General features: G+C 44.3%; 1 protein-coding gene across 4 annotated transcripts in view; it reads right to left on the bottom strand.

Annotated features, from left to right (window-relative positions):
- Nucleotides 1-12147, bottom strand: part of PPM1L (protein phosphatase, Mg2+/Mn2+ dependent 1L) — a 182040-nt gene that overhangs the window by 125890 nt on the left and 44003 nt on the right. The gene's annotated exons all lie outside the window — the stretch shown is intronic.

Genomic DNA, 12147 nt, shown 5'->3' with positions numbered 1-12147 from the left:
TGTTCTCACAGTAGCCAACCAGATGAATATGGGATGCCGACAAGCATAGCCTGAGCACAGCAGCTCTCTCCCCTCTTGCTGTTTCCAACAACTAGTACTCCTTGCCTCCAGCAACACTGACGGAACGTAGTGCAGGGTTAGTTTCTAAACTAAAGGAAGTTATGAGCATTTACATCAATTGCCTGTTCTGTTAAACTTTGAATACTGTAAACATTTTATTATATCATTGGAAGCAAGCCACAGGGTTTATGGTAGAACTTCCAAATACATGTGTGCCTACATTTGTTATTAGATCTTCAGAGAACCAAAAAAGAAAAGAAAGTTGTTATCTTGAAGAGCAATCTCACCAGAAAAGGACATTCCCACCCTGACTTTCTTTTCTCAAAAGTTTGGAACAAAAGGCTGCCTACTGGTGGAATCAATTCGCAAGTCTCTTTCTTAACAGGCGGTTCTCTGTTAAACCATATTTATCCATCCACTTCTGAAGCCCCATTGTTTCAGTGGAGTAAAGCAAGTTCTCAAACCTTTCCCATTAAAATAAATGGAACTTTAAAATGCTTGCCCCTGGCCCATAATCAAATTAAGGAGTATGTGCTGGCCTTTCAGTCAATTCAAGTACACCATCAATTGCCCTCAACTCATTTTTAAGCTCCTTTGCAATGTCCCTATCACCAGCGATGACCCAGCTCAGGATTCCATTCCCACATATATATACAGAGAGAGAGAGAGAGAGAGAGAGAGAGAAGCAGAAGCCAGAATCCATTACTACTACAGAACTATACTTAGGTCTAAGTTAGTTTAGACCAATCTACAGTGGTACCTCGGGTTAAGTACTTGATTCGTTCCGGAGGTCCATTCTTAACCTGAAACTGTTCTTAACCTGAAGCACCACTTTAGCTAATGGGGCCTTCTGGTGCCGCCGGAGCACAATTTCTGTTCTCATCCTGAAGCAAAGTTCTTAACCTGAGGTATTATTTCTGGGTTAGCAGAGTCTGTAACCTGAAGCGTATGTAACCTGAAGCGTATGTAACCTGAAGCGTATGTAACCCAAGGTACCACTGTATTTCTATTCAATCACTTTGGATATTTGGACCTAGAACTGGTAGCAATACCCCTGGAAAAGCCCCCATGATCTTGCTTTGAACCAAGGTCTACAATTGTTGTGCATGCCAGAAAACTGGGGCTGATGGGAGTTGGAGTCCAACCATACCCAGAGGTTTTGCACCACTAACATAGATCACCAGGAGGTGCCTTTCTCTGCAGGCTGCCACCACTCAAGCCCCTCATTTCTCCTTCTTTACTATGAAATCTGTCGCATTCCTTATTTGGCTTAAACAACAACAACAGCAACCAGCTTTTTTTTTTTAAGGTGTACGCTAAAAGGTAAAGGACCCCTGGACGGTTAAGTCGAATCAAAAGTGACTATGGGATTGTAGCGCTCATCTCACTTTCAGGCCGAGGGAGCCGGCAGTTGTCCACAGACAGATTTCCAGGTCATTTGGCCAGCATGACTAAACCGCTTCTGGTGCAATGGAACAACATGACGAAAACCAGAGCACTGTTTACCTTCCCGCCACAGCAGCACCTATTTATCTACTTGCACTGGCATGCTTTCGAACCGCTAGGTTGGCAAGAGTTGTGACAGAGCAATGGGAGCTCACCCCCTTGCGGGGATTCAAATTGCCAACCTTCTGATCAGCAAGTCCCAGAAGCTCAGTGGCTTAGACTACAGCGCCACCCGCGTCCCAGAAGGTGTGATCTCCTTTGGATAGCTCATGTGAGCTAAAAAAACCAAGTTATACAGATCATAGATGGGGAACCTGTGACCCTACAAGATGTTGTTAGACTCCAAAATGCCATCAGCTCCAACCTGTAAGGCAAAGGGTAAGGGGCAATGGGATTAGAAGTCTCAAAATGCCTGGAGGCCACAGCTTGCCTATTCCTAGTGGCAGGCCTTTAAAATGATGGCTAAATGGATGGTTGGATGAAGATGAAGAAGGGCAGGAGCTGACCAAAGATGCATGAGGCATAGCCTTCCTTTGCCCTGGTGGGAAACATCTCAAATGCATTATGGAAGCATGCACAGTGCATTTATCAATTCTTTCAGTTTATGTATTCATAGAGGTGCATAAAGCAACTGAAACATTTCAGATGCAGGGACCGATCTATATTAAATATGAATCAACTGCAGCGAAGAAGATAAGAGTGAAACCTTTGGAAATGAATTCAGAGGGATTCGGGGGACACAGGAAGTGCTGCAGTATTTCCAGAAGTATTAACTTCTGAAAATTGCTTGAGGAGGAAATGAAAGCAACACTTACAATAGTTGTAATAGGGGGGGAAGAGAGAGAGAACATACATTATTACTCAGAAAGATTCCCCCACCCCGCCTCTTTGTAATCCCTCATTCTCAGAGGCTGAAGTATTTTACAAGAAATAAGCTTGGCAATGTTTTTTTTCCATCAGGAAAACGCCCATTAAGGAAGCATGGACTTCAAAAGGACTGCTATCCCATACTAGAACTCTGCATCCATGGATAGGGAGGCGCACAAGACCCACTTGCAATATTTCCATGCCCTGCACACTGAGACTCGGACCTTTGCAGTGTTAAGTAGGGAAGATCTGCAAGTGAGGTAGTTATTTGCATTTACAGTGGTACCTCAGGTTACATACGCTTCAGGTTACATACGCTTCAGGTTAAAGACTCTGCCAACCCAGAAATAGTGCTTCAGGTTAAGAACTTTGCTTCAGGATGAGAACAGAAATCGTGCTCCGGCGGTATGGCGGCAGCAGGAGGCCCCATTAGCTAAAGTGGTGCTTCAGGTTAAGAACAGTTTTAGGTTAAGTACGGACCTCCGGAATGAATTAAGTACTTAACCTGAGGTACCACTGTATTTGAACACAAAGTTGACTTCCTGCATGATTGTGGACCTTAATCAAGTAAATGCAATTAAAAGTTGCATGAAGAACCTTCCTGTGCTAAATAGGGAAGGCCAAGCATGCATAAGGAAGTGGGCACTTGAAAGGCACTCTCTCGTAGTGATGCTGCGTTGACCAGAAACGTAGGCAACTGGCTCATACGAAGTTGGACCATTGGTCCATCCAGCTCAGTAGTGTCTACACCAGGGGTGCCCAAACTTTTTTCAAAGAGGGCCAGATTTGATGAAGTGAACATGCATGAGAGGCGACCAAAGTTGTTGAGCCTTTTTTAGGGGTTGCAGTTACTGAGCTTTTAAAAAAAATTTTACCCCAAAGTTCTTGAGTTGTCTTTTTAGGACTCGAAACCTAAACTGCCATGGGGGCTGGATAAAACCGGCCAGATTAGACTTTGGACATGCCTGGTCTAGAGTGATCGGCAGCAGTTCTCCAAGGTTTCAAGTCAGAGTCCTTCCCAGCCATACTGGGAGATGTGGAAGACTGAATCTGGGACCTTCTGCCTGCAAAGTTTGAGCTACAGCTCTTCCCCAAAGCTTGACCCTCATTCCTCCACAGCACCAGGAGATGTTTTCTATCCAGTACATTTAGGTTTTAGTTTTTTGTTTTAAGTTAAAGGCTGATTTAAATACAATCACAGCGAAGTAAGGTAAAATGCAGGCATCTTGTGAAGACAAATTGCTACAAAGTGCTAAGCATATAACAGACAATCATCCTGCCATTTTTTAATACGAGGATGTTAAGTTTAACTTCTTTCTAACTCCCACTCTTTCATTCGCGGCCCACACACCTCCCTTAAGGGCCCAGTACTGTTTTCTGCTGAATTGTCTGATTGTTCCAGGGAAGGAGCGTCCTCCGAGCCACTAGGAAGTCAGAACAAATTAATTTCACTCGAACCTTGCGTGCCGCAATTGAAGCCAAGTTTGCAAAGGTGCAAATCAAGAGTGCACATCAGCCTTTTTTCGGCAACAAAGGACTTGTGCCTTCAAATTTGTGTTCCCATTAATTTTCATTATATTCTAAATACATTGATTTTTCTAAAATGCATGACAGAAAAGCAAGCAGGAGGGGGGAACAAAACAAGGCAGGGGAAGTAACAAGCTGTTATCAAGCTGGCAAGCATTCAGGTCTCCCAAGATATTTTCATGCTCACTGAAGGAAAAGCAGTAGGCACTGAAAGTGGATTTCTGCTCTTTATACAGCAAATGTAACATGACTTGTATATCCAAAGGGCTACTGAACCAACGGGGGCAAAGAAATCTCATTCTCTTCTCTCTTTAAGCACATGCAGACCAGATTTCCTTCAGTAATTTTTTGCAGTAGCTCAGGGTGAAGCCTTATTCTTTTAAAAGTTGTTTACGACATTTAAGCTAGCTCATGGCAACTTGTTCTCTTGACTTTTTTGTGAAAAAGCTTGATGCATAAACAGAGAAAGGGGATGGTTTGCACCCAAATGCAGATGTTTTACGTTACAGCTTGTGGCTTCTAACACTCTACTCTCACTCATAACTAATTTCAGAATTATTATTTTTTAATTTTTGCATCGGAAATACAGTTAGGCCTTCAAAAGGCCAAAGGCAGCACTTTGAATGGTGCCTGGAAACGAACTAGGAGTCAACCAAGAACTCTTCATTATCTAAATACAAATTGCTAATTCTAAGCTGGCATCGGCCAACAACCCAACTGCCGTATATAGAACGGGTAATCAAGTCTAGGTGTTACCAAAGCATGAGAAAGAATGGCAGAGGAGAAGATTCAGATCCCACGATCTGCACCATGCACCTAAAGCACTTTGATGCTCCTTTAAACAGCCATGGCTTCTCAGGAAAATCGTTGTTTAGAGTGTTGTTCTCTGTTCCCTTCGTAGAGCTACAACTCCCAGAGTGGTTTAGTAATCAATCCCTCTTCTTAGGGAACTCTGGGAATTGTAGCTCTTTGAGGGTCTCCTAATAGCTCTCAGCACCCTTATCATACTGCAGTTCCCATGATTCTTTGGGGGGAAGCCGTGACTGTTTAAAGTGGTATGAAACTACTTTAAATGTACAGTGGTACCTCAGGTTAAGTACTTAATTCATTCCGGAGGTCCATACTGAAGCACCACTTTAGCTAATGGGGCCTCCCGCTGCCGCCGCGCTGCTGGAGCACAAATTCTGTTCCCATCCTAAAGCAAAGTTCTTAACCCAAGGTACTATTCCTGGGTTAGCGGAGTCTGTAACCTGAAGCGTATGTAACCTGAGGTACCACTGTACAGTGAAGAGGTGGGCAAAAGGTGATTCAAGGCTATAGGTGGCACTTAAGCATCCAATGCTGGATCCAAGGGTACCTCCAAGCTGCAAAATTGTTATTTAAGAGGGAGTGTAACCCAACGCTACCACTGGTTAAATGCTGCTTCCACAGTCAGGACAACAGTACCTCCGTCTTAACTGTTTCAGCTTCGATTTATTACTCCCCCCCCCCCCATCCCATTACTGACACCACACATCTGTTCCGAGCACCATAAATATTTGCATAGTTGGCTGCTGCCTAATCCCTGTTACTTATCACAGAGTAAAGTCTGCTATGGGGCTGGCTGAATGCAGAGGAATCAGGTCAGAGGCAAAGGTCACGTTCCCTAAAAAGGTAAAGGTAAAGGACCCTTGACAGTTAAGTCCAGTTGCAGACGACTCTGGGGTTGCGGCGCTCATCTCGCTTTACACGCCAAGGAAGCCGGCATTTGTCCACAGACAGTTCTTCCGGGTCATGTGGCCGGCATGACCAAGCCGCTTCTGGCGCAACGGAACACCGAAACCAGAGCAGCGCACAGAAACGCCATTTACCTTCCCACTGGAACAGTACCTATTTATCTACTTGCACTTTTTTGGCATGCTTTCGAACTGCTAGGTTGGCAGGAGCTGGGACCAAGCAACAGGAGCTCACCCCGTTGCAGCCCAAGAGGCTCAGTGGTTTAGACCACAGCATCACCCGCGTTCCCTTACTTTCCCTTGGGGTGCTTAAATCATTTTTTGAAACTTTCCTAGCTGCTCTCTAACATTGCACAACTCGTATTCTGCATGTTCACATCCTGCCCAGCTGGTTTCTTAAAAAAAAAAAAAACATATGGAAGGTCACAGCTCCAGGAGGAGAGATTAGGTGCTCAATCAACAGATCAATGCACAGCCTTATTTAAGTCAATCTGTGTTTGCCTCCAGACCCTGTGAACATCCTGCTTACTCCTCCTGTTTCAAATTTCTCCTTCCTCAGTCTCCTCTAAACTTTTGGGAGGCTGGAATCAGGGCAGGGTTCAAATATAGCACCACGAGTCAGGCTAGGTAGATCTGGTACATGGGGTAGAAATAAAGAAATTAGATTGTGTTGTGTAAATTTAAAAATTTTAAAACTGGCCCATGCTTTCCAACATTTTGGGAAGGCAAGTTCCAAAAGACTAACTTTTAATTTTGAAATCTAATGGGTTTGTCATACTCTAGGTAAAACTCAGAAGAAACAGTGGGAAACCAAGCACATAGTGATATGAGGTGTATTACAAACCAATCTAGGTGGCCAAAAGCAAAGACACAGATGGAGGGAAGGCCATTCCTAGGTGTTGAGTAAACAAGAGGAAAGGCTCAAGTGGCAATGCACAGGATTGCAAACAAGCTAGGTTCTGGGATAACAAAGACACAGAGCAGCAGAACAGAGTTGAGAGTCACTGTCCCCTGCAGCTGATCTGCTTATTTTACCGCTCATTTTTGTAGGCTGCTAGCAGGCTCTGGCTCATCAGGGCTGCTAAGCATATGAAGGGAGACATGCTTCTTTCCACATTTACAGACTATGACTGCATCTATCATTTTGTCAGAATAAAAAAAGAAATAAATATACTGGATGGGTGGGGCCCATTATCCAGCATTAATTCATGGGCACAATGCATCTCACGATTCTAGAACCATTTCTTGCATGCAGGCTCATCCATTCCAGAGCTGTCAAGAGAAGCAGCATAAATATAGCCCAGAGCTAGGCAACTTGTTTTGTGCATATCCTTCCATGCGTCGGGAACATAAAAGATCCAAGAGCAATTCCATACATACAGTTAATCTGCTAGCCAGATTCATGATTATCCAGAAGGTCTCAGGAGGGTGGAGGCAACACCATAACAATTTGGCCTAGTTGGTGCACAGTCTTACTCTGTATAGTCCAATAACATTGATTAATTCTGCCATGAACCTGGCAGCATAAGGAAACTTAGGATGGCCAAGAAACGAACTACAGTACAAACATTTTAACTTAAGAAAATTCCTCAATTCTCTTTCTAGAATCCTTTGCTTTTCATACAAGTCTGCTAGCTGCCTCATACCAGGTAAGACTATTTGTCTATCAAACCCAATTTACAGTGTCCTCTATATGACTGCCAGCACCCAGGATCTCCCTCAAAGGCAGGCACCCCCAAACTCGGCCCTCCAGACGTTTTTGGGACTACAACTCCCATCATCCCTAGCTAACAGGACCAGTGGTCAGGGATGATGGGAATTGTAGTCCCAAAATGTCTGGAGGGGGATCCCCACACACCGAGTTTGGGGGTGCTTGCTCAACGGTTTACCACATCACCTGCTTTCAGAGTCCCTTTAACTGGAGAGGCAAAACTGAGGGCCTTCAACGATGTGATGTATGTGCCCTCCCATTCAACTATGGCCCTTGTGCATCCCTGTTTAGGGAACTCCTCACTCCATCACTAAGGAGAGGTAAAACACATGAGCCCCTACACACACGTGATCCTAAATTAAATTGGAAATTATATGCCAGGGTATAAAGATTAATGTCACTCATCAAATGCTCTAAGCGCACCTTTATGTGCAATCTCTATAAGTCTGGCTAGCAAATATTGCATGTCAACATTTACGGCACGCGTCACTCTATTACAAGACACATAAATTAAATGCAATGAATGAGGGCTTTCTGGCAGCTCTTTCTCTTGTTCCGTTTAATCTCCTTCATTAACTTCAGCCCTCTCATTCTCCCAACAGTTTTCTGCAGTCATGCCTTTCAGGATGCAAACTTCGATTGTGGCTGCAAATATTCCAAATTGTAGCTGACTGGAAATAAAACTGGAAGTGTTGCATCCTCAGAGAGCGCTCTCTAATGAAAATGAGGGTGGTCACTGATACCGCCGTGGGCAGGATGCATCCTGAAGGAGCGTTAAGGCCAAGAACCTGGGAGTCATCTGTGCCTGCCGACCTTTTGGTACAATTGTTTCTTCTTCTGGCTCACAAAAACTATCCAAATATCTTGCACACAAGCTTGAATACCAAACATGCAAGAGGAGAAATCAAAGGGGCTGTAGGTACTGCTGAAGATGAGCTCCCTCAACATTCGGTGGTGAGACAACAGGAGCAGGAAGGGGTACCGGGGAAATTCCACTCCTTGGTACAGGCGGCAACCATTTTAGGTAGGTCCAATTGATGCACAACCACCAACGCACAGGTCATTTTGGATGTGGGAGAGGGAGGAATGGGGGCAGAATTCGGGGTGGAACTCTGCCATGGCATGCTTTGACCTGGAACACAACCCCCAAGGAAACAGAAAGTTGCCTGTACTATACAGTGGTACCTCGGGTTACAGACGCTTCAGCTTGCATACACTTCAGGTTACAGACTCTGCTAACCCAGAAATATTACCTCAGGTTAAGAACTTTGCTTCAGGATGAGAACAGAAATCGGGCTCCGGCAGTGCGGCAGCAGCGACAGCAGGAGGCCCCATTAGCTAAAATGGTGCTTCAGGTTAAGAACAGTTTCAGGTTAAGAACAGACCTCCGGAACAAATTAAGTACTTAACCCGAGGTACCACTGTAGTTCTGTGTCACCTCATCTCAAAAGAGGATACTGTTGAGTTAGAAAAGGTTCAGAAAAGAGCAACCAATACGATTGATGGGGTGGGACGACCCTCCTATGAAGATAGGTTGTAGCATTTAAGACTTTTTACTTTAGAGAAAAGGCGAGGAAGAGGCAACATGATAGAAGTGTGTGAAATTATGCAAGGTGAATAAAGTTTCCCTCCCTTTCTCGTAACATGAGAACTTGGCATCAAAATGAAGCTGAATGTTGGAACATTCAGGACAGACAAAAGAAAGCTCTTCACATATTGTGTGCTCCCAAACTACACTGGTACAATGTTGTTGTTGTTTAGTTTAGTCATGTCCGACTCTTCGTGACCCCATGGACCAGAGCACGCCAGGCACTCCTGTAATAATAATTTCCCTAAACAATATAATAATAATAATTTATTATTTATACCCCACCCATCTGGCTGGGTTTCCCCAGCCACTCTGGGCAGCTTCCAATAAAACACTAAAATACAATAACCTATTAAACATTAAAAGCTTCCCTAAACAATGTAATAATAATTTATTATTTATAAATCCTGTCTTCCACTGCCTCCCGCAGCTTGGTCAGACTCATGCTGGTAGCTTCGAGAACACTGTCCAACCATCTCGTCCTCTGTCGTCCCCTTCTCCTTGTGCCCTCCATCTTTCCCAACATCAGGGTCTTTTCCAGGGAGTCTTCTCTTCTCATGATGTGACCAAGCTGTCTCCAACATACCTAAAAGACCACCTTCTGCCACGGTCCCTTGGAAGCCAAGGAATGCCCCCTGTCGTTTGCTACCTAGAATCATAGAATCATAGAGTTGGAAGAGACCACAAGGGCCATCGAGTCCAACCCCCTGCCAAGCAGGATCATCAAGACTGCAGGAGTGTAAAGAGGCATTCTGGGTGGCAGACACCCCTCCCTGCCTCTCGGCAACATGCAAAATCCCAAAAATTTGAATTGTTTTTACCCATGTTGGTTTTGGGTAGCCACAAGTAGGAAGAGATGAAGTTGGATGACTATGTAATTGAGATTTTGTTAGTTTACCAGGCTAGAACCCTTGGGATGGAGCAGGCTATAAATTAGCTATGTTCCATGGTTCCCAAAATCCCTAGATGATGGGGCAAACATGCGTAGCAGTGCCTAGGGCCAAGCTCCTGCTGAAGCTCCTGTGTGTGTATGTGCATGGATGAGTAAGAGAGGCAGAATAAGTCACATGCTCTTTAGAATTAAAAACCAAGGTCGAGAGAGTGTTCCTCTAACAAAAAAAGCATCTGTGAAAATAAGAATAATTGCGTGCCCTTTATACAGAAGCTTACAAAATGGGCATCACCATTATACAAAAGAATGTCGATGAGAGGGGAAAATTCCTGAACGGAACAATTGCCTTCTGCAATGGAAGCCTTGCTAAGTGGGTTGATTTAAATTTTTCTGTTGCTGGACTGTACACAAAATCCATCATTGTTGCTTCAGGGTTCTCTTCTCTCCCACTACCCACAACTCCTGTCTCCAGAGTTTAGAAAAGCAGAAGGAGGCTAGTCCTGCTTTTGGGAACAGTGATGCATTTGTTCAATTATCTACATACCTACAACCTCTTCATCAAATTAGCAGATCTCTATTTATAGCTGATTATACTGTAGGGGTGATCTAATGAGAAACCCACAGAGTGATAAAGCACTGTCAGGGTCTTTCTACTTTCTTCCCTCTGAGGATTTGCTGCGCATTAAGCAGCTATGCGCCTGGTACCAGAGGTGCATGCACAAAGCAGAAGTGTTCAGTTTAACAGGCTGTAAACAAGGAATTTTTAAGAAAGGCAAGCCATTCAGCATTGCAGCTGACAAATTTAACTACACTTCCCCTTCCAAGGACTGTGTTGTGCATTTGCATTGCTTAAGTGATGAAGCAATACTGTAAATCTAATTAGGCACTGAGTAATTACTCCGGCGGAAAAGAAATAAATCAGGAGTTGATAAGCAGTGTCATGTAAAGGGCGTTGCTATAGTTGTGTGTTGATTTTATGCAAATGTAGGCAGAGAATTCAGGGCCCTTGGAAATATTTTTTGATGTAAGTTGGGAGGGGTTTTGTTTTTTAAAACCACCTGCCAGGAACTGGCTTCATCTATCGTGCTTTTGCAATTGATGAATTGAGCGGCTTATAATGGCCAAATTCTGTCTCTCTGTGGCACCATAACCTCCCCCACAGTTCTGTAGGTTTGAATAATGCACACTTCCTTTCAAAGGCAGCTGCACGATAGCCATATTAAAGAGTTCTCATGAACATGTGCTTAGAAAAATATGCAATGTCGTTTAATAACTGTCCTGTTTTCAGTGCAAAAAATAAATAAATAAATTACTAAACAAAGTACATACTCCTGCCCCTGAAACTATTTACTTCAGTCCAGCCCGGCCGCTCATTTCCTAGAACAGCTACTGCAAGGAGAGAAATGCATCTTCAAGTATAAGCCAAGATTCAGGTAATGAAAGATGAGAAATGATTTGCCTAGGGCTGGTTTAGGCAATTAACAGAGCATTCCTAAGCACATTCCTATTCCACACTCAGTTCAAGGAGCTGGGCTGGAAGAGCAAACAAGCCTTTAAAGTAGAGTTTGAGTTACTGCACCCTTTTTTGCTGACGTTCTATGATGGGGTTGCCAGGTCACGTAACTGAGCTGCAAGAGGTTTGGACTAGGTCCCTACAAACAATTTCCTCCAGAATGACTCTCTTATCAAGTGACTTTGCTAAATTTGAATGGCGAGGACACAAAACCTCATGTTGTTGTTGTTTAGTCGTTCAGTCGTGTCTGACTCTTCGTGACCCCATGGACCAGAGTACGCCAGGCACTCCTGTCTTCCACTGCCACCCGCAGTTTGGTCAGACTCATGTTTGTAGCTTCAAGAACACTGTCTAACCATCTCGTCCTCTGTCGTCCCCTTCTCCTTGTGCCCTCCATCTTTCCCAGCATCAGGGTCTTTTCCAGGGAGTCTTCTCTTCTCATGAGGTGGCCAAAGTACTGGAGCCTCAACTTCACGATCTGTCCATCCAGTGAGCACTCAGGGCTGATTTCCTTAAGAATGGATGCGTTTGATCTTCTTGCAGTCCATGGGACTCTCAAGAGTCTCCTCCAGCACCATAATTCCCCTTCATGGATCACTTCCCTTTCATGGATCACTTTCCCTTCATGGATCACTGCCTTGCTGTGGCGAAGGGGCTTGAAGAACTCAGAGAAGCTATGAACTATGCCGAGCAGGGCACCCAAGATGAACAGGTCATAGTGGAGAGTTTTGACCAAACGTGATCCACCTGGAGCAGGAACCGGCAAGCCACTCCAGTATCCCTGCCAAGAAAACTCCATGGACAAAGACAACAAAACCTCATACGAAG

The sequence above is a fragment of the Podarcis tiliguerta genome, assembly GCF_965153285.1.
Source record: "Podarcis tiliguerta genome assembly, chromosome: 5".
Lineage (NCBI taxonomy): Eukaryota > Metazoa > Chordata > Lepidosauria > Squamata > Lacertidae > Podarcis > Podarcis tiliguerta.
The sequence above is the reverse complement of the archived record's forward strand: the minus strand, read 5'-3'. Positions and strand labels throughout refer to the sequence as shown.